Source organism: Aedes albopictus, chromosome 3 (genome assembly GCF_035046485.1).
Source record: "Aedes albopictus strain Foshan chromosome 3, AalbF5, whole genome shotgun sequence".
Classification (NCBI taxonomy): Eukaryota; Metazoa; Arthropoda; class Insecta; order Diptera; family Culicidae; genus Aedes; species Aedes albopictus.
In genome coordinates this window covers 32209174-32236826 of record NC_085138.1, presented here as the reverse complement: position 1 = coordinate 32236826, position 27653 = coordinate 32209174, and the positions used below count along the sequence as shown (strand labels likewise).

Below are 27653 nucleotides of genomic sequence, written 5' to 3'. Positions count from 1 at the left end.
TTAGGAAATAATGTGCTGTAGCCAAAATTACTGCATCTACATCAGTAGATTTCAAATCATAAGCTTGTTTTATTTGAATTCTTCATTTTCATTTCCCCAAACCAAATTGAAAACGATTCTCCCAGAACCCTGAGCAGGATTTTCTTAGAATCCTGAAAAGTATCCTCCCAGCATCCTAAGCAGGACCTGCCAGAATCCTGGTCTGGATTCTCCTATAATCAAGAGCAGGTTTCTCCCAGAATCCTGAGCAGGATTCTCCCAGAATCCTGAGCAAAATTCTCTCAGAATCCTGTGCAGGGTTCTCTCAGAATCCTGAGCAGGATTCTCTCAGGATACTGCTCAGGTTTCTGAGAGAATCAGAAGCAGGATTCTTCCAGTATCCTGAGCAGGATTCTTCCAGTAACCTGAACAGGATTCTTCCAGAATCCTGAGCAGAATTCTTCCAGAATCCTGAGCAGAATTCTTCCAGAATCCTGAGCAGAATTCTTCCAGAATCCTGAACAGAATTCTTCCAGAATCCTGAGCAGAATTCTTCCAGAATCCTGAACAGAATTCTTCCAGAATCCTGAGCAGAATTCTTCCAGAATCCTGAGCAGAATTCTTCCAGAATCCTGAGCAGAATTCTTCCAGAATCCTAGGCAATATTCTTCCAGAATCCTGAGCAGGATTCTCCCGGAATCCTGAGCAGGATTTTCCCGGAATCCTGAGCAGGATTCTCCCAGAATCCTGAGCAGGATTCTCCCAGAATCCTGAGCAGGATTCTCCCAGAATCCTGAGCAGGATTCTCCCAGAATCCTGAGCAGGATTCTCCCAGAATCCTGAGCAGGATTCTCCCAGAATCCTGAGCAGGATTCTCCCAGAATCCTGAGCAGGATTCTCCCAGAATCCTGAGCAGGATTCTCCCAGAATCCTGAGCAGGATTCTCCCAGAATCCTGAGCAGGGTTCTCCCAGAATCCTGAGCAGGATTCTCACACAGCAGCAGGATTCTTTCGCACAGCAGCAGGATTCTTTCGCAATTTTGAGAAGGAAACTCCCACAATCCTTAAAAGGACTCTCCCACAATCTTGAAGATGGTTCTCCCAGAACCCTTAGGAGGGTCCTCCCTGAATCCTGTGGAGGATTCTATTAGAACCCTCTGGAGGATTCTCCTCAGAAACTGAGCAGGATTCTTCCGGAATCATGAAGAGGATTTCTCTACAATGCTGAGGAGGATTCTGCCAGGATCCTGAAGAGAATTATCGCAGAATTCTGAGGAGGATTCTCCCGGAACCCTGAGGAGGAATCGCCTACAATCCTGAGGATTATTCTGCTACAATCTTGAAGAAGACTCTCCCAGAATCTTGAGCAGGATTCTCCCGGAATCCTGAGCAGAATTCTCTCAGAATCCTGAGAAGGATTTTTCAAGAATTATATGGGGGATCTTTCTCAGAATCTGAGCAGGTTACTACAACAATCCTGAGCAGGATTCTCCCAGAATCCTGAGCGGGATTCTTCTGAGGATAATTCTCCTACAATCTTGAAGACGACTCACTCAGACCCATGAGCAGGAGTCTCTCAGAATCTTGAGCAGGATTCTCTTAGCATCCTGAGCAGTTTCCTTCCACAATCCTGAGCAGGATTCTCCCAGAATCCTGAGCAGGATTCTCACAGAATTCCGAGCAAGATTCTCTTAGAATCCTGAGCAGGACTCTCGTAGAATCTTCGGGAGGATTTTCCCAGAATCTAGTATACGATTCCCCTAGTATCTTGAGGAGGATTCTCCCACAATCCAGAGTAGGATTCTTCCACAATCCTGATCAGGATTCTCTCAGAATCATGAAGACGATTCTTCTAGAATCTTCGGGAGGATTTTCCCAGAATTCCGAGGAGGATTTACCCAGAATCCTGAGCTGGATTCTTCCAGAATCCTAAGCATGATCCTCCCAGAATGCTGAGCAGAATTCTCCTAGAATCCTGAACAAGTTTACCCCAGAATCCTGAACAGGATTCTCCCAGAATCTTCGTGAGGATTTTCACAGCATCCTGAGCAGGATTTTCTCAGAATCTTGAGCAGCATTTTCCCAACAAGATCCTAAGCAAGAGTATCTTAGAAACCTGAGAAGGGTTTTCTCAGAATCCTGTGGAGGATTCTTTTAGAATCCTGAGCAGGTTCATTAGCAGGATTCTTCCATAATCCTGAGCAGGATTCTTTCTGCATCCTCCTCACTTGTTTTTAACGGATTGTCCTCAAATTTCGGTTGAATTTTAAGAACAATACAAAAAAATTCTGGTAGAAATTTGCGCCTCGAAATTCGTTCCAAAACTTCATCGCGTAATTTTGAGAAAATCTCGTAGAAAACTTGTAAAATAAAGCCGCGTAAAAAAAGTCGAGTTAAAAAAGAATTTGGTGTTCTGGGGGACAAGCAAAAATGCTGCTCTTTCTATTTTGCATGAACAAACATTCCATTACAAACTAACTAAGGATTCTCATTATCTCCCATTTCTTTTCAGATACTATCATCATTAAATCTTCCCGTTCGTCATTAAAGGTAAGCTTCTGCATAGTTTCCCAATAAGCGACACAAGCAAACTAATTTAAAGTTTTCTCCTTCGAGTAAAATGAAACCATGTGGGTTCCCGCCCCAGTAGCACAAAAACCAGCGCACTCTTTGAAGTTCCCCGTTGATGTTTCTCGGTATGACCACCACCTTGGTGGTGGTGGCTTGGTGGCGCTTCCGTTGCGTTTGCGTGTATTAATAAACTGCAAACAAAAACCCAGGGGGAAATGCTGCACACCGGGGACCGGGTTTATGAAAGTTGAGTGCATTCCTGGTGTTTTGCATTCGCGCAATAAAATGTTGGTATAATGGTGGCGTGGCGATCGTTGGAAACGATAGCTGCCTGCTGTCGGGTGGAGGGCTTCCGCCCTCTCTAATTGCCGTTGTTGAAATTCTCAGATTTTTGAAATGTGTATGTTCCGTGGTGGGGTGCCATTGTTCTGCTACTGTGTGTGTGCAGCCGGTTTGGATGGATGAATTCTGCGATCGAGATAGTTGCGGGAAATTAATGGATTTCTACGGAAGCATGGAGCCGAGTTGAATGTGTGTGTGTGGTTTGTGCGATTTCGGAATTCTGTTGAAAGTTGGTTGAGCGGGAAATATTTTCGCCGGTCAAATAAAGCGATTTTATATTATGTTGGGAAGTTTATTCGTATGGTTGTGGAAAAAAATGCACTGAAATCGTTTAAAAGTGTAAATATAATGTATCAGCACAGCAAATTAGAGTGGCTTGACTAAGTTGGAATTTCACTTGGAAATGCTCTCAACTTGTATTAGGTGGAGGATATCGTGCCTCTGGAATCGGTCTTCAGATATCTGTATTATATGATAATTTTAATTTTATCCTAGAACAACGACTTCTTAAAGTATGTTGAGATAATTTTATATTCTGAATTCGCACGCCAAATTAGGCCAAAATCCAAATTTTCATGAATTCTGATGCCCGGGAACCTATTAAAAATCGATTTGAAGTTTGTATGGGAGCGATTTAATGAATCACCCCTCGTCGAATTTTGTTCTGGGCGGAGCTGTGAAGCTCCAGCTGTCAAAGGTGATTTCAAAAAAGTCTCTTAGAAATTAATTTTAGGTATCAAAATGAAGGTCTACAAATCTGAAAGAAATCATAGTGGCAAGGAAAAGGCGCTCTTTCGTATAAAACTTAAAAATTAATAAATTTTTAAATAATTTTTTTAAACCACTTTTAATGGTAAAAGATTTATGTGACCCACCTGCTCCTGTAACTCTGAAATTTGTAATGCTATTCTATGGGTTTCCAGTTAGCCTTGTGAGTAAGACTTTGGATCGCCACTCTGGAGACGGCGGGCTCGATTCCCGTTCCGGTCGGGAACTTTTCTCGACTTCTCTGTGCATAGTGTATCATTGTACTTGCCTCACAATATACAAATTCAAGCAATGGCAGACAAAGATAGCCCTTCAATTAATAACTGAGAAAGGGCTCAAAGAACACTAAGTTGAAGCGAGGCAGGATAAGTCTCAGTGGGGACGTAGAGCCATAAAAGAAGAAGAAGCTTAATAAGCACGCAAGACGTTGGAGCTGAGGGGCCAAATGCACTGTAGTTACGCGCTTGCTTGTATTAGATATATGATAATTTTATCCTAGAGCAACAATTACAAAACCAGAGGTCCTCAAATTTTTGCACCACATGACCCACTTTTAAATGTTAAAGATGTATGCACCTGCTCACATAACTCTGGAAATTGTAAAGCTATTCTATGTGCCTGGCTTTTTAAGTTGTAAGACTTATAGCAATAATGACAGAGAAGACTTGAAACATTTACCCCAAACAAGATTGCAGTTTTTCCGTTTCATCTCAAATTTGAATTACGATAAGTTTAAAACGTTGCTAGTACCCTCTTCTTCTTCTTCTTTTTCTTCTTTTTCTTCTTCTTCTTCTTCTTCTTCTTCTTCTTCTTCTTCTTGATAACCCCCACTGGGACTTGGCCTGCCTCGCTTCAGCTTAGTGTTCTTTGAGCATTTCCATAGTTATTAATTGAAGGGCTTTCTTCACCTGCCATTGCTTGAATTTGAATATTGTAAAATAAGTACAATGATACACAATGCCCAGGGAGTCGAGAAAATTTTCTCAACCGGAACGGGAATCGAACCTGCCGTCTCCGGATTGGCGATCCATAGCCTTATCTTATCACTAGGCTAACTGGAGACCCAAAGAATATGTAGCATTACATACAAATTCCAGTGTTACAGGAGAGGTGGTTCACATAAATCTTTTACCATTAAAAGTGGGTCATGTGGTGCAACAGTTGAGTACCCCTGGTCTTAGAATAGGGTTTTTTAATTTAGAAAAATTTATTTTGGTACCTCTAAAATAACTTAATATGAGGGTAAATGAAGTATTAAGTTAAAATACTCATGAATAAAAAAAAACTTTATCTCTAACCGTTGACTTATAATGTTTTCAACCAAGTTGTAAAAACTTGGAAAATTGAAGCTCAACCATTGACATTTAATCAGTAATGAATTATTTTCAATTTTCAAACGTCTGGTGATTGTGATTGAAAAATTAAAAAAAAATACCTAAAATTTAAGCATTTACCTCACGATTCCAGAAGACAATAAATTCACAGAGATATTCACACTTTTATTACCTAAACATTATTCCACACTCAGCAGAGCTTGTTAGTAGCTTCACGCTAATTGACACAATTAGTTCAATAAGTTCTTTAATTAAAAAAAAACATGATGTTACCATATGACAAATTGTTTTCTGATCAATTCTGTGAAATTGAAGATCATAGTATTAATTTACGTGTATGTTAATACTTATTGTCCAGCTCGCAACCAGCCAAAAATGCTGCCTACGATCCACAAGTGGGTCGCGACGCATAGTTTGAGAAACGCTGCCTATGACGGTTTGTAATTTTGAAGTTCTGTCCATATGAACGAACAGAACAGAGGTTCTCATTGTCGTTTTAACCAGCACTGCGGATAAACTCTTTATACCGACATAACAACCCAAGTAACAGTTTTAGTCAAATAGGTTATAAGAGGTTCTTAGAGCCATCATAAAACCAAAATAAAAGGTATTCGGTTCAGTGACAGATCTTAAAACCTCTACATGACTTTTAAGTCATCAAAATGTTACTTGGGAAGAAAATGCTTGGCTTCCTGAAATTCATTCTGCTATTCTTGGAATTCGTCTTGAAATCTGTCCTGGAAATCATCGAAGAAATTTTTCCTTGACTTTTTCCTGGAATTTCTGCAGGCATTCCACCTAGAATTTCTGCTGAAATTCCACCTGGAAGTCATTTAAGAATTCCTCGAGGAGTCCCTTTTGAAATTCATCCAGGAGTTCCTTCTGGAGTTCCTCTTGATCTTCTTCTTCTTCTTCTTCTTCTTGGCGTAACGTCCTCAGCGGCGTAACGTTCCTCTTCTTGGCGTAACGTTCAGCAAACTTTTAGATTAAACTACAATCTAAAAGCACTTCAAACATAATTTTTTGATAGCTCTCTCTCTTCTTGGCGTAACGTCCTCACTGGGACAAAGCCTGCTTCTCAGCTCAATGAGCACTTCCACAGTTTTTAACTGAGAGCTTCCTCTGCCAATGACCATTTTGCATGTGTATATCGTGTGGCAGGCACGAAGATACTCTATGCCCAAGGAAGTCAAGGAAATTTCCTTTACGAAAAGATCCTGGACCGACCGGGAATCGAACCCGTCACCCTCAGCATGGTCATGCTGAATACCCGTGCGTTTACCGCCTCGGCTATATGGTTCCTCTTGATATTACTCCTGAAATTTCTCCTGGAATGCTTCTTGGAATTCTTACTAGAACTTCTCCTAAAATTTCTTCTAAATTTTTTCTTAGACTTCCTCTTGAAATTGCTCGTGACGTTTCTTCTGAAACTTCCCTTGGAATTCCGCCTGGAATTGCTCTTGGAATTCCATCTTACTCTATAGATTTCTTTAGAATTTCCTACTGAAATTATCCTTGATTTTCCGACTGAAATTCCTACCGCAATTTTTCTAGAAACTTCTTTTGAAACTCCTCCTAAAATTCCTTCCTGAATTTCCTCTATAAATCTCTCCTGGAACTTGACTAGGAATGTCTCCTGAAATCCATCAGAGTTTTTCTTGGAATTCCTTTGAGAATATCTCCTGAAATTTATCCTGGAATTCATCTGGAAATTTCTTAAAAAAATCTTCCAGGAATTCTTCTTTGTATTGCCCCACATTCCTCCCAAATTCCTGCTGGAAATCCTCTAGGAAATACTCCTTGTATCCATCCTGGACTTTCTCAAGCAATTCCTCCGGGAATTCCTCCAGGAAAACCTCCTGAAATTCATCCTGTAGTTGCTCTTGGAATTCCTTCTGGATTTTCTCCTGGAGTTTCCCGTGGAATTCCTCTTGGAATTCCTCCTGGAGTTCCTCCTATAATTCCTTTTGGAACTCCTCCTAGAATTCCTCCTATATTTCCTCCTGGAGTTCCTCATCAAATACCTTCATGAAATTCCTACAGGAATCTCTCTGGGAGCATCCATTAAGTACGTCACACTAAAATTGGGAATTTTCGACCCCCCCCCCCTCTCCCCTTCGGACGGGCTTTCCCTTTACTTAACCTTTCAGTACTCGCGCCAATTTTTGTAACGCGAGCAGTCGCGCGTTGTACTTTGTACAACACCCATACATTCTGAAATATCTAAGGATCCTGATTGTTTAGAGGAGGACTGTCTTTGGCAAAGTTGTTGTAAATTTCATGGGCTACTTGATGCTGACAAAGTTGATTCGTAATACGTCCACTAGGCGGCGCTAGTGAGCAATATTTTTTTTTTTTACTTAATCATTTATTTAAGGCTCATGCGCCAACAGGCATAACGGAGCCGAATCCAGTTAATACTATTTACAATTTCATGTTTTTGTCTTATAAACTATGTTAGTTTTGGGAAACCGAAAAACTCGCGGTTTGGTCGAGGTTAGGGGGCACAAAAATATTTGAGGAAAGGATAGGGTGATGGGGCTTTTCATTGACACGTGGCAGCTTGGTGTGGCGTATTGCTGCTGGTCAAACGTAGAGTGGACATACAACCTGTAACGATACATACAGACGATTTTCGAAGAGACACGAGGTGGACAAGTGGAGCAACAAGACTGGGATATCAAATAAAGACACGAGGTGGACAAGTGGAACAACAAGACGGGGATATCAGACGAAGACTTCAGCTTGCTTCAAGAAGTCGTACACAAGCTTCATATACTCAAGATCAAGTTTACCCAACACATCTCTAATGTCTTCCTTTTCTGGTTTCCCTCGGGCCCTGAGGGATGCACATAAATCGGATCTGGCAATACCGTATTCGGGACATTCCCACACAACATGGTTGATATCTTGATAGCCTGCACCACAGCTACAACGATTGCTATCTGTGAGCCCTATTCGATAGAAATGCGAGCCCAGAGAGTAGTGATTGGACATAAGTTGACACATTATCTTGATAAAATCTCGACCCATATCCAACCCCTTGAACCACGCCGTCTTCGATACCTGTGGGAGAATTGAGTGTAACCACCTGCCCAACTCTCCTGCATCCCATTTTTGTTGCCAACTAACCAAGGCATGCTGACGAGCAATCGAAAAAAAATCATTGAAAGCGATATGACGGTCATAAATATCGCCTTCCATAGCGCCCACTTTGGCGAGTGAGTCCGCTTTCTCATTGCCCGGGATCGAGCAATGTGAAGGGACCCAAACCAAAGTGATGTTATATGCTTGATGCGATAAAGCACTCAGAATTGATCGAATTTCGCTCAGGAAATACGGGGAGTGCTTCACCGGCCTCATTGAGCGAATAGCCTCAATTGAGCTGAGACTATCCGTAAAAATGAAATATTGATCAGAGGGAAGAGAGGCAATTCGCTCTAATGCGTAGTGTATAGCCGCCAATTCTGCGATGTATACTGAGCAAGGACTTTGAAGTTTATGGGCGGCGCTATGAAGCTCATTAAATACACCAAATCCAGTGGAATCATTTGTTTTTGACCCGTCAGTGAAAAACCTTCTGTCGCAACTGACTTGGCCAAACTTGTTTGCAAACATTTTAGGGATGTGCTCCGATCGGAGCGGATCTGGAATTCCACGGATTTCTTGCAACATGGACAGATCAAAAACTATAGTGGAATTGGAGAAGTCTGGGAAGCAATCACGGTTGAGAACATTCGAAGAAGGATGAACCTCCAGAGTCATGTACGAGTAGTACACTGTCATAAACTTTGTTTGATGAATTCGTTCGATCAGCTTCTCAAAGTTTTCAATTACCAATGGATTCAGCACCTCACAGCGGATGAGGAACCTTAACGACAGTTCCACGAAACGATCTGATAAAGGGAGTACTGCTGCTAGTACCTCCAAACTCATTGTGTGCGTCGAGTTCATGCAGCCTAACGCGATCCGAAGACAGCGATACTGGATACGCTCTAGCTTCAGTATGTGTGTTTTCGCGGCGGACTGAAAGCAAAAGCTACCGTATTCGAGAACCGACAGTATCGTTGTACGATAAAGCTTTATCAGATCTTCCGGGTGGGCTCCCCACCATGTTCCGGTAAGTGTACGCATGAAGTTGATTCGTTGTTGGCACTTCTGATACAGATAATTAATGTGCTTTCCCCAGGTGCCTTTAGAGTCGAACCAGACCCCCAGATACATATGTGAAAGACTTTGAGTGAGTTCCCTACCCAAAAATTGAAGCTCTAGATCTGCTGGATCACGCTTCCTAGAAAAGACAACTAACTCAGTTTTCTCCGGAGAGAATTCGATACCCAGCTTTACAGCCCAAGCAGACAAATTGTCTAAGGTATCTTGCAGTGGTCCTTGCAGATCTTCCGCCTCTGGTCCGGTGATAGAGACCACGGCGTCGTCCGCAAGCTGTCGTAGCGTGCAATTTTCCACGAGACATTCGTCGATATCTCTGACGTAAAAATTGTAAAGAAGGGGGCTTAAGCATGAGCCCTGGGGGAGACCCATGTAACTAATTCGTGAAGTTGCCGAGGTTCCATGAGAGAAAAACATGTGCTTCTCAGACAACAAGTTGTACAAATAGTTGTTTAAAATCGGAGAAAGCCCACACTCGTGGAGTTTGTCTGAAAGGACATCAACGCAAACGGCATCAAAAGCCCCCTTAATATCCAAAAATACTGAGCCCATTTGCTCTTTTTGAGCGTAGGCCAGTTGAATTTCTGTAGAAAGCAGCGCCAGACAATCGCTCGTTCCCTTGCCTCTGCGGAAACCGAATTGAGTATCTGAAAGAAGGCCATTCGATTCAACCCATTTGTCAAGCCGATGGAGAATCATCTTCTCTAGCAGCTTCCGTAAGCACGACAACATCGCAATTGGTCGGTACGAGTTGTGATCCGACGCGGGCTTCCCGGGCTTTTGAATGGCAATAACCCTCACTCGTCTCCAGTCATCCGGAACAGTGTTGCTCTCCAAGAATAGATTGAATAAATTCAACAAGCGCCTCTTTGCGACGTCTGGGAGGTTTTTAAGCAAGTTGAACTTAATTCTATCCATTCCTGGGGCAGAGTTGTTACATGACAGAAGCGCGAGTGAGAATTCTAGCATCGAAAAGGGTGAATCCATTGCATTCCTTTCGGGTGGACAACGACGAAAATTCGCTTGTACTTGGACCGAATCCGGACAGACTTTCTTTGCGAAATCGAAAATCCATCGAGGCGAGCTTTCTCGATCCTCATTAACCGATACCGCGTTGCGCATTCTCCTTCCGACCGTCCAGAGAGTTCGCATTGACGTCTCCCGCGATAAACCGTTGACGAAATTCCTCCAATAACCACGTTTCTTCGCCTTCACGAGGTTCGCGAACTTATGGTCGAGAGAGGAATACCACTCGTAGTTCTCCCGTGTACCTCGCTTCCGATATGTTTTAAACGCGGCGGATCTTTCGCGATAGGCTCCGGTACATTCCTCATCCCACCACAATGTGGGGGTTCTTCGCCGTATCGAAGTTCCCGGAACCGGTCTACGCTGCGCTTGTAGAGCACTTTCGACGATTAACCCGGACAAGTATTGGTACTCTTCCTGCGGTGGAAGAACGTCAACCGACTGCTCGCCCTCTGAGACCAACTCAGCATATTTACCCCAGTCGATATGCTTCGTGAGGTCATACGCGACGTCAATCTGGCGAGCCTGACACGAATCATTGGTGATTGAAATTTTGATCGGCAGATGATCACTACCATGGGGATCCTGAATTACCTTCCACGTGCAATCCAATGATAGTGAATTCGAACATATTGAGAGGTCTAACATACTTGGAGGATCTGGAGGTTTAATTCGCGTTGCTTCCCCGGAGTTCAAAATTGTCAAATTGAAATAGTCACAGAGGTCATATATAAGGGTTGCGCGATTGTCGTCCTTCGGAGACCCCCAGGCTGTTCCGTGTGCATTAAAATCTCCTAGGATCAACCAAGGCGCAGGCATAGCACAGCATATTTCCGCAAGATCTCTGCGAGATACTCTTGTACTAGGCGGTATATAAACACTGGCTACGCTGAAACTTTTTCCTTGTATAGTAACATGACATGCAACTATTTCAGTGCCGTTCATCGGGGGGAAATCAATTCTATAAAAGGAATGGAGCTTATTGATCCCCAAGATCACCCCTCCATATCCATCCCCTCGATCACGACGAATAATATTAAAATCGTGGAAAGAAATGTCTTTATCGGAAGTTAACCATGTTTCACTAAGGGCAAATATGTCACAACGTGTACTGTGAACTAAAAATTTGAACGCATCCATATTTTTAATTAGGCTTCTACAATTCCACTGTAGGACTTCAATCATATCTCCGACCTCGCTGGACAAATTAGCCATCGAAAGATATGAAAGATTCAAGAATCGGCCATTGTGAAGCCAGTTGCTTCAGAAGAGGTGTCACAAAGGGAAGTGCCATGTTTATCAAACTTCTTATTACGGGTGAGATATTAAACGTTTCGAAGATGATATCCACTATCCCAGAGAGAGTCAATTTTCCGGAAAGACCGACTGGGTTTTGTCGACGTTCCTGTTGACTAGTCTTTTGGCTTTCTGGGCGAAAAACTGGGGCATCTGGGGTTTTAGATGCTCCCGGAAGTGACGGAAAATCTCCAGCCGAAAATTTGAAACCTGGAGGCGATACCTTTTTGGTGCTCCCGCCACTTCTTGATTTTATCAGAGGGGTTTGACGAGCTGGTTGAGCAACAGGAACGTTTTGAGAAGCTCGCTGTTGCATGTGCCGTTTTGCAACAGCTCGCTTTCTTTTCGTCCCTGTCTCAATTATAGTGTACTCTACACCATCCTCAGAGTCAGAGCCTTGATCGTTATCTGGCAGGGTTGCAAAGATATTAGTGCTAGTAGAAGGTTGGGCAACTGGAACAGCAGTCGGGGCGATCTTTTTCAGCATTTCTGCATAAGATCGCCTTGACCGCTGTTTTAAGGAGTTTATGTAATGTTTCTCCCGCTCTACGTACTTCGGGCATGCACTGAGCTCGTGGGGCGGAGATTCGCCACAAGTGGCACATTTTGGCTCCATATTGCAGGAGCCCTCCGCATGTTGTTCACCGCACATACCGCAACGTGGTTTATTGCTACAGTAAAGTGCGGTGTGTCCCAACTGCTGGCATTTTGCACAATGCATTACCTTCGGTTCGTAGAGGCGAACAGGTAATCGAAGAAGCCCAACCACGAGAACGCTCGGAAGAGCGGTGCCGGAAAAGGTCACCCGGAAAGAATTCGACGGTTGTTTTGAGCCGTCAGTTTGTGCCTTGTTCATTTGGACTGCATCAAGTACTGGAACCAGTGGGACGGCACGATTTTTGAACCCACCAGCTCCAGACATGATTGCAGCACAGGTTAAATTATCTTCGGTGACCACTCCGTAGCACTCTACCTCGAGGCTAGGCAGATATGTTTTATATTCCCGCGTAAAGAGCTCAAAGTTAGCGATCTTTGTCGCCTGATCGGGGTCATTTACTGTGACACGCAGTTTGTCGCGGCTGGGTGAGTCTATCTCCAGAACTCCGCGAAACGATTTTGCCAGATCATTTGCGATTTGTAATTTGTTTAATTTTTTTCCATTCGGTTTGGGCCGAAAGAAAACCAGAAAGGGACCCTTAGATCCGGGTGGATAAACTTTCTGGCGGGGGCTCACCGGGTTAGAAGAAGATCCAGGGATAGAAGAGAATACAGCGGGCTGAGAAGAAATGCCAGGCTGAGAGAAATTTGTAGCCAAGGGAGTTTTTACCATGGGCTGGGACCGTGTTTCTTTCACCAAAGAACTAATTGGAACGATTCCGGAAGAAACAACACAACGTACATGGGGAACCCCTGGATCGTTTTCATTATCGCCAGTTTCCATGGCGTCAGAATTCTGAATTTGTTCTATTGAAATAGTTGACAGACCAGAGCCTGTCTCATCATCGGATGAAATTACGAGATCCGGTGAACTCCCACCAGTGTCATTCGTTTCCATGCAGGCCTATTTTATTATACCTTATGCCAGACAATGGCAATAAAAAACCAATATAACCAACCAGATGTTCAATATAAAGTTAAACCGGGAGAACGGGAAAAAAACAACAATCCAAAAAAACCGTTTACCAACTTAAATATCTATAAAAAAAAAAATATTGAAGGAGAAAAAAAAAGAAAAACAAAAAAAAAAAAAAACAAAGAAAGAGAAGGATAGCAACTAAAAAAAAGCACTAATTCGAAGACGTGGTCCTACCTGAATTCAACCAATAGTCCTACGTCGAGAAAAATAACCAAGTCAAAAAAAGCAAAATTAAATCCAGAAAAAAGGGGTTTTGAACCACTGTGGTTAAAATGCGGCAGAGCAAAACGGTGTCAAACCAAAAAAAATAGTCTCAACACCTGTTCTAATCCGAAGTAAAGTGATATCGGGAGAAAAGGGGCAAGAAAGAGGAAAAAAAAAACTTATAGAAAAAGGATAGCAACTTAGAAAAAATCAATTCAATGTTTGTATCTACTTAAATACTAATATAATATGAGAAAATGTTGAAAAAAAAAACAAAAAAAAAATCAAAGAATAGAAAGGATAGCAACTCAAAAAAAAAAACTTAAAACTAAAAAAAATAGTGTGGTGTCAATGGGCCGTGAACCGGGGGGAACTACTGTACCATCGAAACTCAAATCGAAATAATTTTTTTACTGCGAGCTAGACGGTGGACTGGGGAACAATAGAGCGGCGAAAAAGATGCAAAATACTCAACTGGTCTGTGCACAGCCTTTGTATACCTATATGTAGGTAGGTAGCTTGTTGGTGGCGATGGCTTGGGCTGCTGCTGCTGTTGTACGCTGATGACCTTTATCGTCGACTTTTTCACTTCGTCGTTACCGGCGTCGTCGTCGTCGTCGTCGTCGTCGTCGTCGTCGTCGTCGTCGTCGTCGTGGTGCGTTGTTTATGATGGGCAGTTATGCTTGCCTCGAGATTAGAGCTGGACGATGTTGCTATGCAACTCACTCCCCAACATCGGAGGGATTCGCCTTGCGGCACTACACTCCGCACTAGTAGGATACTACCGATATAAAAAACCCTCAGCGCGAGGGGAAAAAAAACTCTACTAACTACGAAGGCTACCGCGCGAAGAGAAACGGACATTCACATCCGACTCGTTCCAAACACCGATAGGGAATGAGTGAGCAATATCTTGTTATATCTTATATCTCAGGATCCTGATGTTTTAGAAAGATGGTGTCTTCGGCAAAGTTGTTTGGCAAGTCAATGGCTAACAGATTATTTGCCGTTTAATAGGAAATTCCACCACTAGGCGGCGCTAGTGAGCAAATAAACTTTATATCCTATGTATCTTTATACCATCTGATCCTGATTACTTAGAAAGATAGTGTCTTTGACAAAGTTGTTTGGTAGGTCGAGGACTTACGGATGATTCGCAGTTTAATTTGAAATTTCACCACTAGGCGGCGCTAGTGAGCAATTTCATGTTATATCTTATATCTCAGGATCCTGATGTCTTAGAAAGATGGTGTCTTCGGCAAAGTTGTTTGGTAGGTAAACGGCTTACAGTTTATTGGCCATTTAATTGGAAATTCCACCACTAGGCGGCGCTAGTGAGCAAATAAACTTTATATCCTATGTATCTCGGGAACCTGATAACTTAGAAAGATGGTGTCTTTGACAAAGTTGTTTGGTAGGTCAAGTACTTACGGATGATTCGCAGTTTAATTTGAAATTTCATCACTTGGTGGCGCTAGTGAGCACATAAATATTATATGGTATGTATCTCTGGACCCTTATTACTTAGCATAGTGTCTTCGGCAAAGATGTTTGGTATATCAAGGGCTTATAGATGAGTGACAGTTTGATTTCAAATGCCACTACTAGGAGGCGCTAGTGAGCATGTAAATTTTAAATCTCATGTAGCTCAGGATCCCGATTAAAAAGGCACGGGACACCGTCTTCAGCCAGAGGCTGTACAGACTGAACAGAACTTAACACTAGACCATGGACACGACATACATTACATGCACCAGTGGATAGCATGGTGCGGTTACACGCTTGGTAACGCTAACCGAACGGCCACGAAGCTTCACTTTACTCATAAAAATGGTGTCTTCGGCAAAGTTGTTTGGTAAATCAAAGACCAAATGGGGGAAAAGTTACTTCTCGTGCCGACCTTCTAAAAGATCGAAAACTTACAGATAGTTGTCCGTTTGAATCGTAATTTTACCACTAAATGATGCTAGTGAACATAAAAAATGAATATGCAATAGTTCTCAGGATCCTAGTTACTAGAAGAGCGATGGTGGTTTCGGCAAAGTTGTCAAATAGGTTAAGTGCATTTGGTTGATGGGTCGTTGAAATCAATATTTCGCCAGGAAGTATGAGTATGCAAATTTTATATCTTTTATATCTCCGAGTCTGATTTCCTGGGAAGTTGATATCTTTAGCAAGGTTGCTTGGTAGATCAAGGGCTTTCAGTTGATTGACCATTTGATTCGTGCTTCTGCCACCAGAAGACGCTAGTTGTAAATTTGCAAAAGCATGAACGTGTTATTATTCATCTAGAAAAAAATCAACGAGCTGTAAATTTGTATACTTCCGAAAGTTTTCAAAATTTGAAAATTACACAACTAGTTGATTATAATTTGTTTAAATTTGCACTTGATTGATTAATTTTGCATGAAGTAAAAGCGTTTAGTAAAATATTCAATATCTGACCGTCGTTTTTCAATATACTCTATCTTAAGGTTGTCAATGTCACGGGATAAGTTAATCCATCCTTTATCCATCAAATAACAATGTCGAAGACATCATCTTTCTAAGTAATCAGGATCTTGAGATATTTGAGGTATAAAATGGGAATGCTCACTAGTGCCACCTGGATATGAAATTGCACGTCATATTTGTCTTCATCAGTTAGTGTTTGATCTACTAAACAACTTTTCAGAAGACACCATCTTTCTAAGTAATCAGGGCCCTGAGACATATGAGTTATAAAATTTGAATACCCACTAGTGCCACCTAGATGTGAAGTTCTAAATCATACGGCTCTGCATCAGTTAGTGTTCGATCTACTAAACAACTTTGCTGAAGACATCATCTTTCTAAGTAATCAGGATCTCGAGATATATGAGTTATAAAATTTGAATACCCACTAGCGCCACCTAGATGTGGCGTTTCAAATCATACGGCTCTCCATCAGTTAGTGTTTAACCAACCAAACAACTTTGCCGAAGACACCATCTTTCTAAGTACTCAGGATCCTGAGTTATATGGGATATAAAAATTACATGCTCACTAGCGCCGCCTATCGGTTGAAATCTGAATTTCTCAGATTACCTCGCAAAGGCCCTTGATATCCCAAGTAACTTTGCCGAAGACACCATATTTCTAGATCATTTAGTTTTTGAAATACACTAATTCACATTCAACTGTCTATCTTATCATAAATATAGTACGTTCTTCATATTGCGATTTTCAATTTTCCGCATTATAAGGAGTTATACTGTTTTTAAAAAAGGTCTTACAATAACCCAAATAAGATTCCTGTAGAATACATTTGGGATTGACATCGATAGAAAAGATAATTTCAAAGTAATAGTCGATAATTCTCATGTGTTGTACAAAGTACAACAGCGCGATTAACGGAAGGTTAATACATCGCTTGTCACACTTCCACAAACCCCCCCTCCCCCCTAGGACCATGACGTACTTAATGGATGGCCTTAGAACTTCAATTCTGGAATCCAACTAAGGATTTTTGCTGAAATTCCAATTGGAATTAATTATGGTATTTCTACAAAAAATATTCAAGGAATTCCTTTTCCTTGTTTCCACCAAATTCTACTCGAACCCCTGATAAAAACCCTCATGGACCAAGCAACTCCTCCTGGAATCTCTCCTGGAATATCTTCTGGATTTCTTTCTGAAATTCTTCCAAAAATTCTCTTGGAATTCCTTCTGGAATTCCTCCTAAAATTCCTCCTAAAATTACTCTTGAAATTCCTTTTATAACTCGGATTTTGACGGCTACGCAGTCTTGTTAAATCAAAACGAGTTGTTATCTAACCCGACGTTTCGACACTTTGGATGTCGGGTTAGATAACAAATCGTTTTGATTTAACAAGACTGCGTAGCCGTCAAAATCCGAGTTGCACAGAATACAGTCGATTCTCCCCCATCTACACTATTCCTTTTAAAGTTGCTTCCCCAAGCAGCACCTGCAACATCATGCAGATTGTGGCTTTCTATGCTTTGGTCTAAATGAGTTGCACTAGAAGCACACGAAACTTCCATCTTGTCAATTGAGTTGCATTTAAACTCCGAAATCCGTAAAGTTGCGGTTTTGTTTCATAGAAATCACAAATTATCACGTGTTTGACATCGATCTGTGGAGGCAGAGCTTACGTATTGCTCTCAAGTGATAATACAGTCAGCTTACATTAAATGTGCTATGTAACATGCATGAAACATCTAACTCTGGTTTGTTTGTTCAGATTAGGTTTCATATGCGTTACAGAAAACTTTAGCGTCTTTCATTTTGACAGTTCTCTAACTTGTGACAAAGAAGGTGCAATAAAGTAACAAGTAACTTCAGTAGCTTTTATGGTGTGTTGAGCATCGATTCTCTCACAGAGCTTTTGGTGTAGTATGTAAGGTGAGTAGATAATACTCCTGGTGTCCATGGTTCGAGTCTGTGCAAAATCTTTTCCCAACTTTTTTATCATTCCTCCTCGTTTATGTTGCATAAGAATTCAGAATCTGCGCTTTTTGGGTTTCAAAGAAGAAGCAATTGTGTTCTGTCGTCCGTAATACGGACAGTGAATTACTTGCACTAAGGTTGCTGTTACTGGGTTAGCAACAAGTCGTGTTGCTTGGGTCTGGAATTCTTCCTGAATTCTCACTGAAAATCATCCCAAAATTCCTATCGAATTTCCTCCTAGAGTTCCTACTGAAATTTCCTCTGGAATTTTTAGCAGAAAAATTCCTGGAATCCATCCTGGACTTTCTTCAGCAATTCTTCCGAGAATCTCTCCAGAAAAATCTTATGGAATTCTTCCTGAAATTCCTCCTAGAATAACTTTTGAAATTGCTCATTGAATTCCTCATGAAATTGTTTCTAGAAATTCTCCTTGAATTCCTCCTGGAATTTCTCCTAGAATTCCTCCAAGAATTCTATCTAGAATTTTTTACCAAAGTACTTCGTGAAATTGGTAGAGTTTGTGGATTTTCTTAATGGAATTGATTTTGACTGAAACTTCTTCAGTAATATCGTCTTGAATCGCTCTTAGAATTGTCCCTGGAATTCCAACAGGGATTTCTTCCAAAATTGCCCCTAGAAGTCCTTGAATATCTCCAGAAATTTATTTCAAAATATTCTGAAATTTCTTTTAGAATTTTGCCAAGAATTATTTCTCTTATCTATCCTGAAATTCATTGTGAAATTCTTCCTGAAGTTGTTCCTAGAACCTCATTTCTCCAGGAAAACCCCTACAATTCCACCAGAAATTTCCCAAAGGATTTCTCTGGACATTCCTACAGAAACTTCTCACGTGGAGTTTATCCTGAAATTGAATTTTGAAATTCCTCCTGATACCTTCCTAGGAATACCGCCTAGAACAGGGGTTCCCAACCTTTTTGAGGTGGCGACCCCCTTTAACAATTGTCAAAACCTCTGGGGCCCAATGCAATTTTTTAGAAAAAAATATTAATTATATGAACTGATCCGAGTTTTTTGGGTACAGTGACGTAACCAGGAATTTACTGTGGGAGGAATTTCCGACGTTCAATAAAACGTTTTTTTATTTACCATTCACATTTCGTAAACAATAGTGTCATGTACATTTAATTTGAGTTGTAGCCGAAAGGTAGCGGCGCAGCCGAAATTTTTTTTCTTCTGAAGGCGTTTTATACTGAAAATTTGTTCCTCAAATTGTGGCTTTTGGGGGTAGTGGTATGCAAAATTTAAAAAAAAATGTATAACTTGCCTTGAGGAATCCCTGAAAAATTCCTGAAAGTATTCCTGGAAAGTTTCCTGTAAGAATTTCTGAAAAAAAAAACCCAAAAACTTTTCTGGGAAAATTCCTGACATAATTTCTGAAGGATGTCCAGCAGCAATTCCTGGATAAATTTCTAGAGAAATTACTGGAGGAATTCCTGATGAAATTCTTGGTGTAATTACTGGAGAATTTCCTGGAGGAATCCTTGAAGGAATTCCTGGAGGAATCTTTGGAGGAATGCTTGCAACAATTGCTGGACGAATTCTTGGAGGAATTCCTGAACAAATTCTAGAAGGTATACCTAGAGATAATCCTGGAAGAACTTTTGAAGAGTTTCCTGGAGAAATTCCTGGATGAATCGCTGACATTGATGAAATCCTGGAGGAATGCCTGCATGAAGTTCTGGAGGTATCCCTGGAAGAATTCTTGAAGCAATCCCAGGAGAAACTCTTGGAGGATTCCAGGAGGATTTGAGTCGTAGCTGAAAAATAGCGGCGCAGTCGAATTTTTTTTTTCTTCTGGAGGCGTTTTATACTGAAAATTTGTTCCTCAAATTGTGGCTTTTGGGGGTAGCGGTATGTAAAATTAAAAAATTGTATTTTTTGCACAGAATAGAATAAAAATTTAACATTTTTTTGGTAACATCGCTGCCCCTGGACTGGCTACACGGCCCCCCAGGGGGCCGCGGACCACCGGTTGGGAACCCGTGGCCTGGAATTTCTTTAAAAAATTTTTCTTACTTTGGGGATTTCTCTAAAATTTAATTCTAAATTTTTCAAGATTTTCCTTCTGGAATTCCTCTAGAAATACCTACCGCGATTTCTCTTGGAATCCTTCTTGTAATTCCTCCTGAAATTCCTCCTTAAAATTCTTCTAGGAATATCTCCTAAAACTTAAATGGGAATGTCTCCTGGAATCCACCAAAAAGTTTTTTCTGGAATTCCTTCTAGAATTCCACCTGGAATTTGTCCTGGAATTCCAATAGAAACACATTTTGGAATTCCAATTGGGGATCATTTTGGAATTCCTCCAAAAAAATTCCAAGAATTCCTCCAGGATTGTTTTGTTTTCCCCTGAATTCTTCCCGAATTCCTGTTGAAAATCCTCCAGAAAATCCTCTAGAGAATCCTCCTGGAATCCGTCCTGGACTTTCCATAGCGATTCCTCCCGGAATCCCTGCAGGAATATCTCCTGGAGTTCTTCCTGAAATTCCTCCTGAATTTTTTCCTAAAATTTTTCTTGAAACTCCTATTGAATTTCCTCCTGAAATTCCTACTGGAATTCCTACTGGAATTTCCCCTGATATTTTACCGGAATTCTTCCTCGAGTTACTCCTGGAATTTTTAAATAATAAATGGAATTTCCTACTGGCTTTTCCCCCTGGAACTCCTTCTGCAATTCCTCCTGTTTTTTTTAATTCCTACTGTAATTCTTTCTGGTATTCCGACTGCAGTTCCTCCAGCTGAATTCCAGCTGGATAGCTCTAAGAATTTCTCCTGGAATTCTTCCAGCAATTCATCCAGGAACTCCTCATGGAATTCCTCTTGAAATTCCTTCCAAAATTGCTCCTTGAGTTCCTCCTGAAATTCATTTTTGAATTTGTTCAAGGTGTTTTTCTGGCATTCGTCCAGGAGTTCACCCTGGAATTGCTCCTGACATTTCTCCTGAAAATACTCCTGGAATCCATCCAGAAATTTATAAGAAAATCCTTCAGTAGTTTCTCTAATAATTTCTGCAGGGACTCATCTAAAAATTCTTCTTGAATTACAAATTCCTGTTTTAATTATTCCTGCAATTTCTGAAAGTCTCTTTAATAAAGACAAATCAATCAATTCTTGCAATTTCTCTTTGTATTTATCTTAAGCTATATCTGCTGAAATTCTTCTAAGTTGTTTTCAGGAATCATGAAAGGTTTTTGGATCTCGTCAGCAAACTTTATTGAATTTAAGCTTTTAATATACTTTACCAGAAAGTGTTCCGTGTGGAAAAACGTCTGAAACCCCCTTGCCTCACAGCAAATCGGTCGGCAGACGTTACGGCCGACCATATACCTATCTCGGTTCGGCCCTGTGGGTTGATATGAGCCGAACTAATCACATCAGTGCGCTTCCGTTGTTGACTGATGCTGCTGCTGGGCTCAGGATGATCGAAGGGTCCACCCTAAAAGGTGGAAGAAGGGAAGAAGGGTGAACTTTGATAGAGTTATTAAAGGACTTCTGCTGTCGGGTAGAGCAGCGGTCACTATATACGTCCATACGAGAGATGGACGAACGATGGAAGTAACGGTGTGAGTGATGAACCATATTGGAAAAAGCTGCCGGGCTGAGTGATGGAATTGCTTTAAAGTAGATTATTTATTATTCGAGGAATGGAAGCGACATTGCGGAAGGGGTTTGTGGAGATATTCTCTGATATGGGACAGAGTAACGAAATTAAGCAAGCTTTCAATGCGAAAATCCTATTACGTGGTGGAAAATAGACAACCCAAATATAACGCTTGGGTGATGAGAAAAAGCATTTTTTTCCTAAGAGGATTGCGGCCGAGTACGTTTATAATGAAATGAATTTAAGCCTGGTGAAATATTAACGCAGCGCGCAGGAGAAAATCTCATTCACATCCGTTTTCAGAAAGCTAACAGATTAACAAGCCAACGGCGGCACTGCTGGCTGGTTGACGTCAAACAAGCTAGGAGAGTTTCAAAGGGCTTGCCATAGTTGGGCTAACCACCGGAGCACCGGAGCCGGCCCCAGCACAAACTCGTTGACATTTTACTTCTGCTCTAATTCACCGGGAAATTATCGTCGCTAACGGGGATGTGTAATTTCAGCTCAGAAGCTTGTCGCGTGCTATGGTGAGGTGAAAATTACAACGATCGTTTTGCTAGTTTCAAGTGAGTGAGTGCGGCATATGTATATTGAATTAATGGCTACTTGCTTCGTTAGCGATTCATGATGGGTGCCAACAGGTGCAATGAACACAAAAACTGTGAAATAAATGTACTCATATGAGTGCAAGTTTTCGTAGCAATCCTGATTTACTCCTCTATATAAATCAGTCAAATGAGAGATGATACAATCAATTTTTTGATTCCTTGTGATAGTACCAAAGAAATGAGCACACTTTTTTAAGTGTGTACACCCGCTTTGAATGTTTATACCCTTTGAACCTAAGGGTGAATCGTTCTGGAGTGGACTGATTGGTGTAATTGTAGAAGCTGGGGAACAAGGTTGTGTATTTGAACAAGTTATGCTAAGTTTACCGGCATGTCATGAGATGGCAGAAGCGGTATTAGGTTGAATATTCAAACATCAGAAAGGTATACAGCGCTGACAGTAACAAACAGTAGCCCATCAACTTGTCAATCTAATATCACTCTGAGTGTTTGTTTTAATTTCAAACGGGCACACAAATTGGCCCTGTTTGTTGAACAATTTATGCCCCCTTTTACTGAAAACTTTGTAGTTTGTCGATTTCTATATTGATTGTTTTCCAAACTGATCAGCACACATGATTTTGGCTTCAAATATATAGCAGCCAGATAATTGTATTGCCCTTTACCGGCTATTCCAGTCGGTTGGAATGTAGGAAATGAACGAAAAACTCAAGTTTCTCGTTGACCCAGTGTGCATTCAGTTGACAACGTAAGGCATAAATTTGTGAAAAAATATCACTTCTTCTGGTGGGATTGGAACCTACGACTCCATATCTCTAGTCTGGCGCATTAATCAACTATGCCATAGAATAAGTTACGATTCTACATAATAGAAAGTCAAACTGGGTATGGAGCACCAGGGGTCCGTCCAGGGGTCTCCAGTTAGCTTAGTAGTTAAGGCGATTACCTGGGCATAGTGTATCACTGTACTTGCCTCACAATATACAAATTCATACAATGGCAGGTAAAGAAAGTCCTTCAATTAATAACTGTAGAAGTGCTCAAAGAACACTAAGTTGAAGCGAGGCAGGCCAAGTCCCATTGGGGACGTAGATCCATAAAAAAAGAAGAAGAAGAAGAAGAAGAAGAAGAAGAAGAAGAAGAAGAAGAAGAAGAAGAAGAAGACGACACGGACACGTTTAATGCTTCCAGTGAGATATTTTGCTCTTTGAAGGAAGCACGACACTAGACAACGGACTAGCATGCAACGCCCAGTGGCACAGCCGAAAACTTTTCCGGACAGCTGCGGCGGGAATCGAACCCGCGCTCTTTAGCACGATGACTAAAGGCTTGGTAACCTTAGCCGCACGACCACGAAGCCACGTCCGATCCGTCTTTCACAACTTTGCTTTCTTTCGGCTTAGATGTAAATCTCCTTAGTCGTGGGGATTCAATCAGTGTTGGGAATACTCACTTGCAAGAGTGATACTCACTTGCTTCTATCCAGAAGCATGCTATAAAAAAAATGATGTTTGAAGGGCTTTTAAATTGTACATAGTTTAATTTTAAAGTTCGCCGAATAAAGCAAAGGTCACAGACGTATACCAAAGTTGTGAGAGAGCTGTGAGTACGAGGTGAGTAAAATTTGTGTAATTTATTCTCACCTTGTGCTCACAGTTCTCTCACGGTTTTGGTATGCGTTTGTCACCTTTACTTTATTCGGCAATCTTTTAGATTAATCTACAATATTTTTGCAAGTGAATATTCCCGACACTGGTTTCAATCCCACCAAAACAAGAAGTATTTTTTTCTGCAATGGCTGAGAATCAGGTTTGCTGCCAGAAGGAATGCACAATAAGTCCAAGGGCCGTATTTAAATGGAAAAATATTTACGCCTAAACTATTAGATTTAGCGATATGCTGTCTTCAGGCAAGTTTATACATATTTTTGGAACATTTGTTTCCAATAATGTGAAATAAGGTTGCCTCTAGAGACTAATCTGAGAGTTCTTCCTTAGACTTCTCCAGAGGTTCCTTCCTGATTCCTTCGATATTTCTCCAGAAGTTCCTTCCGTAATTCACTCCTTCCTTTTATGATTTCTTCAAGAGCCTGTTTGGATTTTCAAGAAGTTTTTTGAGATTCCGGGGAAAACCCGGGGTGACTCTGGAAAACTCCAACGTAATTTTATATAAGGAAACCCAGAACGAATATCTGGAGAAATTTATACAAAGCTGCTGGAGATATTCCATAAAACACTTTTGGGGAATGGAAGAGGAACGTCGGGATGCGATCCCCAAGTAATCCCGGAAAGAGTTGCTAATAGAACTCTGGAATAAGTCCTAGGAGGAATCCCTCAAGAAGTTTTTCTTGGACGAATTCTTGGAATTTCTGACAGAATGCCTGGAAGGAACTTCTATAGCAATCCCAGAAAGAACTTCTAGAGGAAACCTGGAATACATCCAGGGAAAATTCCTGAAAGCATTCCACAAGAATCTTTTGGTGTAATCTGCGGAGAAAGTATTGGAGAAATTCATGAAGGAATTCTAGAAATAATTCCTGGAGTAATCTCGATAAGAGGTAATGAAAAACCCCGCAAGAAATTCTTGGTGAAATCAATGAAAGATCTCCTGGATCAACCCCAGCAAGAACTCTTGAAGACATCTCAGAAGGAACTTCTTGAGGAAGGAACTCTTGACCTTGAGGAAACCAAAAAAAAAATTCTGGAGAAATCTCGGAATTTTCAAAGGAAGATTGAAAAATCCCAAAATCTTCTTGAAGAAATCCTCAAAGGAATAAGCGAATTCCGAAAAAAAATCACGATTGAAATTCCCAGAAGGATGAATCTTTCAAGAACTCTTGGACAGTGAATCAAAATTCAGCCATCGCGCAACAATAACGACAATGTCGCAACCTGAATTTGTTGCGACATTCTACCCAATGCGACATAGGTTTTTCCCAACTTGAACAGAATAGGACAAAGATCGTGCACCACGAGATCAGAGATTTTAAAGCTTGCATTGTGATTTTCGAGCGGTAACTTCGAGTCGTTAAGCACTGCAACGCTGCTGAAGATGTATCATTTAAAAAAAATCGATTTTGGGTAGGTAATAATTGATTATTCACGAGTTGAAAAGTACGCAACAAATTCAGGTTCCGTTTTGTCTGCAACAAAAATGTTCGAGATCATGGCATTATCTGTTACCAGTTGGGATAAAGAGTAATCGCCGCGTCTCCTTTGTTGCCCGTTTCGTGCCTCTTTTGTCTGACAATTCACTTCACTGCTCTTGGATAAATGCTAGAAGCAACCTGTGATCAATCTTGGAAAATTTTGGTGGATTTTGGTTCCTCTGGGATACACCGTAAAAGAACTCCTGAGGGAATCCTTCAAGGAGCTTTTGGAAGAATCCAAGAAAGACTCTAAGAAACTGCTTTAGGAATCTCAGAAAGAGCTCCTTGAAAAATCACAAAGGACATTTCTGTAGCATTACCAGAAGGAACTGCTGGAGGAATTCTAAAAAAAGGAAATCCTAAGGAACTTCTTGACGTATCCAAAGAGAAACTTCTTGTGGATTCCCAGATAAATTTCCTGGAGGAACACCTGAAGAAACTGCTGGAGTAATTTCAGCATGAACTCTCGGATCCTGTCACTCGAAGGAACCTCTTGAAAAATCGTAGAAAGAACTCTTAGATCAATCTCTCAAGGCACTCCCGGAGGAATTCCAGAAGGAGCTCCTGCGTGAATCATAGAAAGAACTCTAGGAGGAAGAAGAACTTCCGTAGGAAAATCAGAATGATTTTATGGAGGAATTCAAAAGGAACTTCTGAAGAAATGCCTGGAGAAATTTCTTGAGAGTTATCACTCTGCTGCAGGCGAATTCGCTGGCATTTTATTTGACTAACTGAAGTTCACCCAGTAGCGCATAGCTGTACATGAATGTACAAAGAATGAAAAAAAAAAATTAACAGCATTTTTCAGTAATGGAGACGCATGGTCATTTCATACCCATGCAAAGGCGAATAACAAAATGATAACAAGTTCTGTTATCATTTGTTTGATAATTATGTTTGTTATCATTTAGGTTGAATTACGAGCCAGCATAACAAAATAGGTTATAATTTTTATATTGCGAATACCAAAATGATAAGAAGTTAAGTTATTGTTGAGTTCAAGTTGATAACTGATTGTGTTATACAATATTTAGTTCAAAATTACATTTAGTTATCAACATTAAAAAATACAGCTGATTGATAATTGGTTTTATTATCAATTAGTTATTTCAGAGCTATTTCATCGACCAAAATAGTAAAAATCTACTTTACCGACATCATCAGCAATTAATAGAAGTTTATTATGATTTACAACCAATGCTTTCAATTATTCCGCCCAGGCGGGTCTCGAACTTTGATCGACTGATTGCCGGTTGCAGCCGATAGCCCCTATCCCGGGTAGAGGCTAATGGCAAACAAAATACAAAATAATAACTGGTTTTGCCATCATATCTCGTTTTGCCATTCTTCTGTTATTGTGAAAAACTTAAAATGGCAAATCATTAGCAAAATATACAATCATAGCAAATCTTGTCATTGATATGTTATTCATGAATAATGCTTAATAACACATCAATAACAAAAATTACTATCATGGTAAAACTTGCAATTTAGCACCTTTTATAATGAATTGTATAAAATATCAAAACAATAACATAATTTACATTCCTAGCTAAATTTGCCATTATTTTGATATTGTGAGAAATTATTTATAAACATTAGGCACCATAACATATTTTACTCATAATATACCATTAACTATTATAGGACCCCGTAGGGATTGCGATGGAGAAATCCAAAATGCTTAATAAGCATATCGTGAATGTTATCGCAAACAACCCTACGCTGCGCAAACGTTCCTAAATAGGAGAAGCCAGAGTAGATTTTTAAGTTCGTTTCGTTTTGAGTTTTTAATTTCCACAAAATAAAACTGTTTTTAGATTGATTGATGAACTTAAATTTTATTGAAGAAAAAAAAAAGAAATAGCTGAATCTACCATTATTTTAAAATTGAATTTGAACAACCAAACCTACCTTTATTTTGATCACCACATAAACAGCTAAATTTGTTCTTATTCTGTTATCAATAACTCATATTTTGTTATTCACCGATAACAGTTAATTAGGGTCTTATTTTGTTATCAATATCTCAATAATAACTTATTTAGTTCTTCAATTTAATCCGCATGCTTTACCATTACTTTGTTATTACAATGGCAAAATAAGTTATTTTTAAGTTTTTCTGCTACCAAAATTTTGTTATTATTTTTGTTATTTTAACTTTTATTTCAAACAAACAAATAACACATTTTGCCATTCAAACATTCTGTTTTAATGGTAAAATTTGCCATTCTTTTGCCATTAAGCTCTACCCGGGATACCAACGGGGCTCAGTGAGAGTAAGAGTAATTGAAGGCTATGCTTTCGTACTACAGTCGCGTTGAAGGTGGAAAGCGGAATCTGCTTTTAGATTCGAGGTTCATCAGACTCTCAGTTTTGGGAAAACTTTGACATATGCGTTTGTAATCTGTTATCATTTAGAACTTTTATGTTATCGCGATACACTAAAAACATCGATAACTAAATTTGTTATCATTTGGTTATCATCAATTGGAGAAGATGATAACACAAATAACAAAATGATAACACCGAAACTTTGCTTGTTATCGAAGTGATATC

At 40.4% G+C, this 27653-nt stretch overlaps 1 protein-coding gene across 12 annotated transcripts in view; it reads left to right on the top strand.

Annotated features, from left to right (window-relative positions):
- Positions 1–27653, top strand: part of LOC109415966 (high affinity cGMP-specific 3',5'-cyclic phosphodiesterase 9A) — a 680025-nt gene that overhangs the window by 427362 nt on the left and 225010 nt on the right. For all 12 annotated transcript variants that reach the window (XM_062856633.1, XM_062856639.1, XM_062856630.1 and 9 more), the window contains one exon: positions 2492–2529. The gene's annotated coding sequence lies outside the window, so the exon portion shown is untranslated. The remainder of the gene's footprint in view (positions 1–2491; positions 2530–27653) is intronic.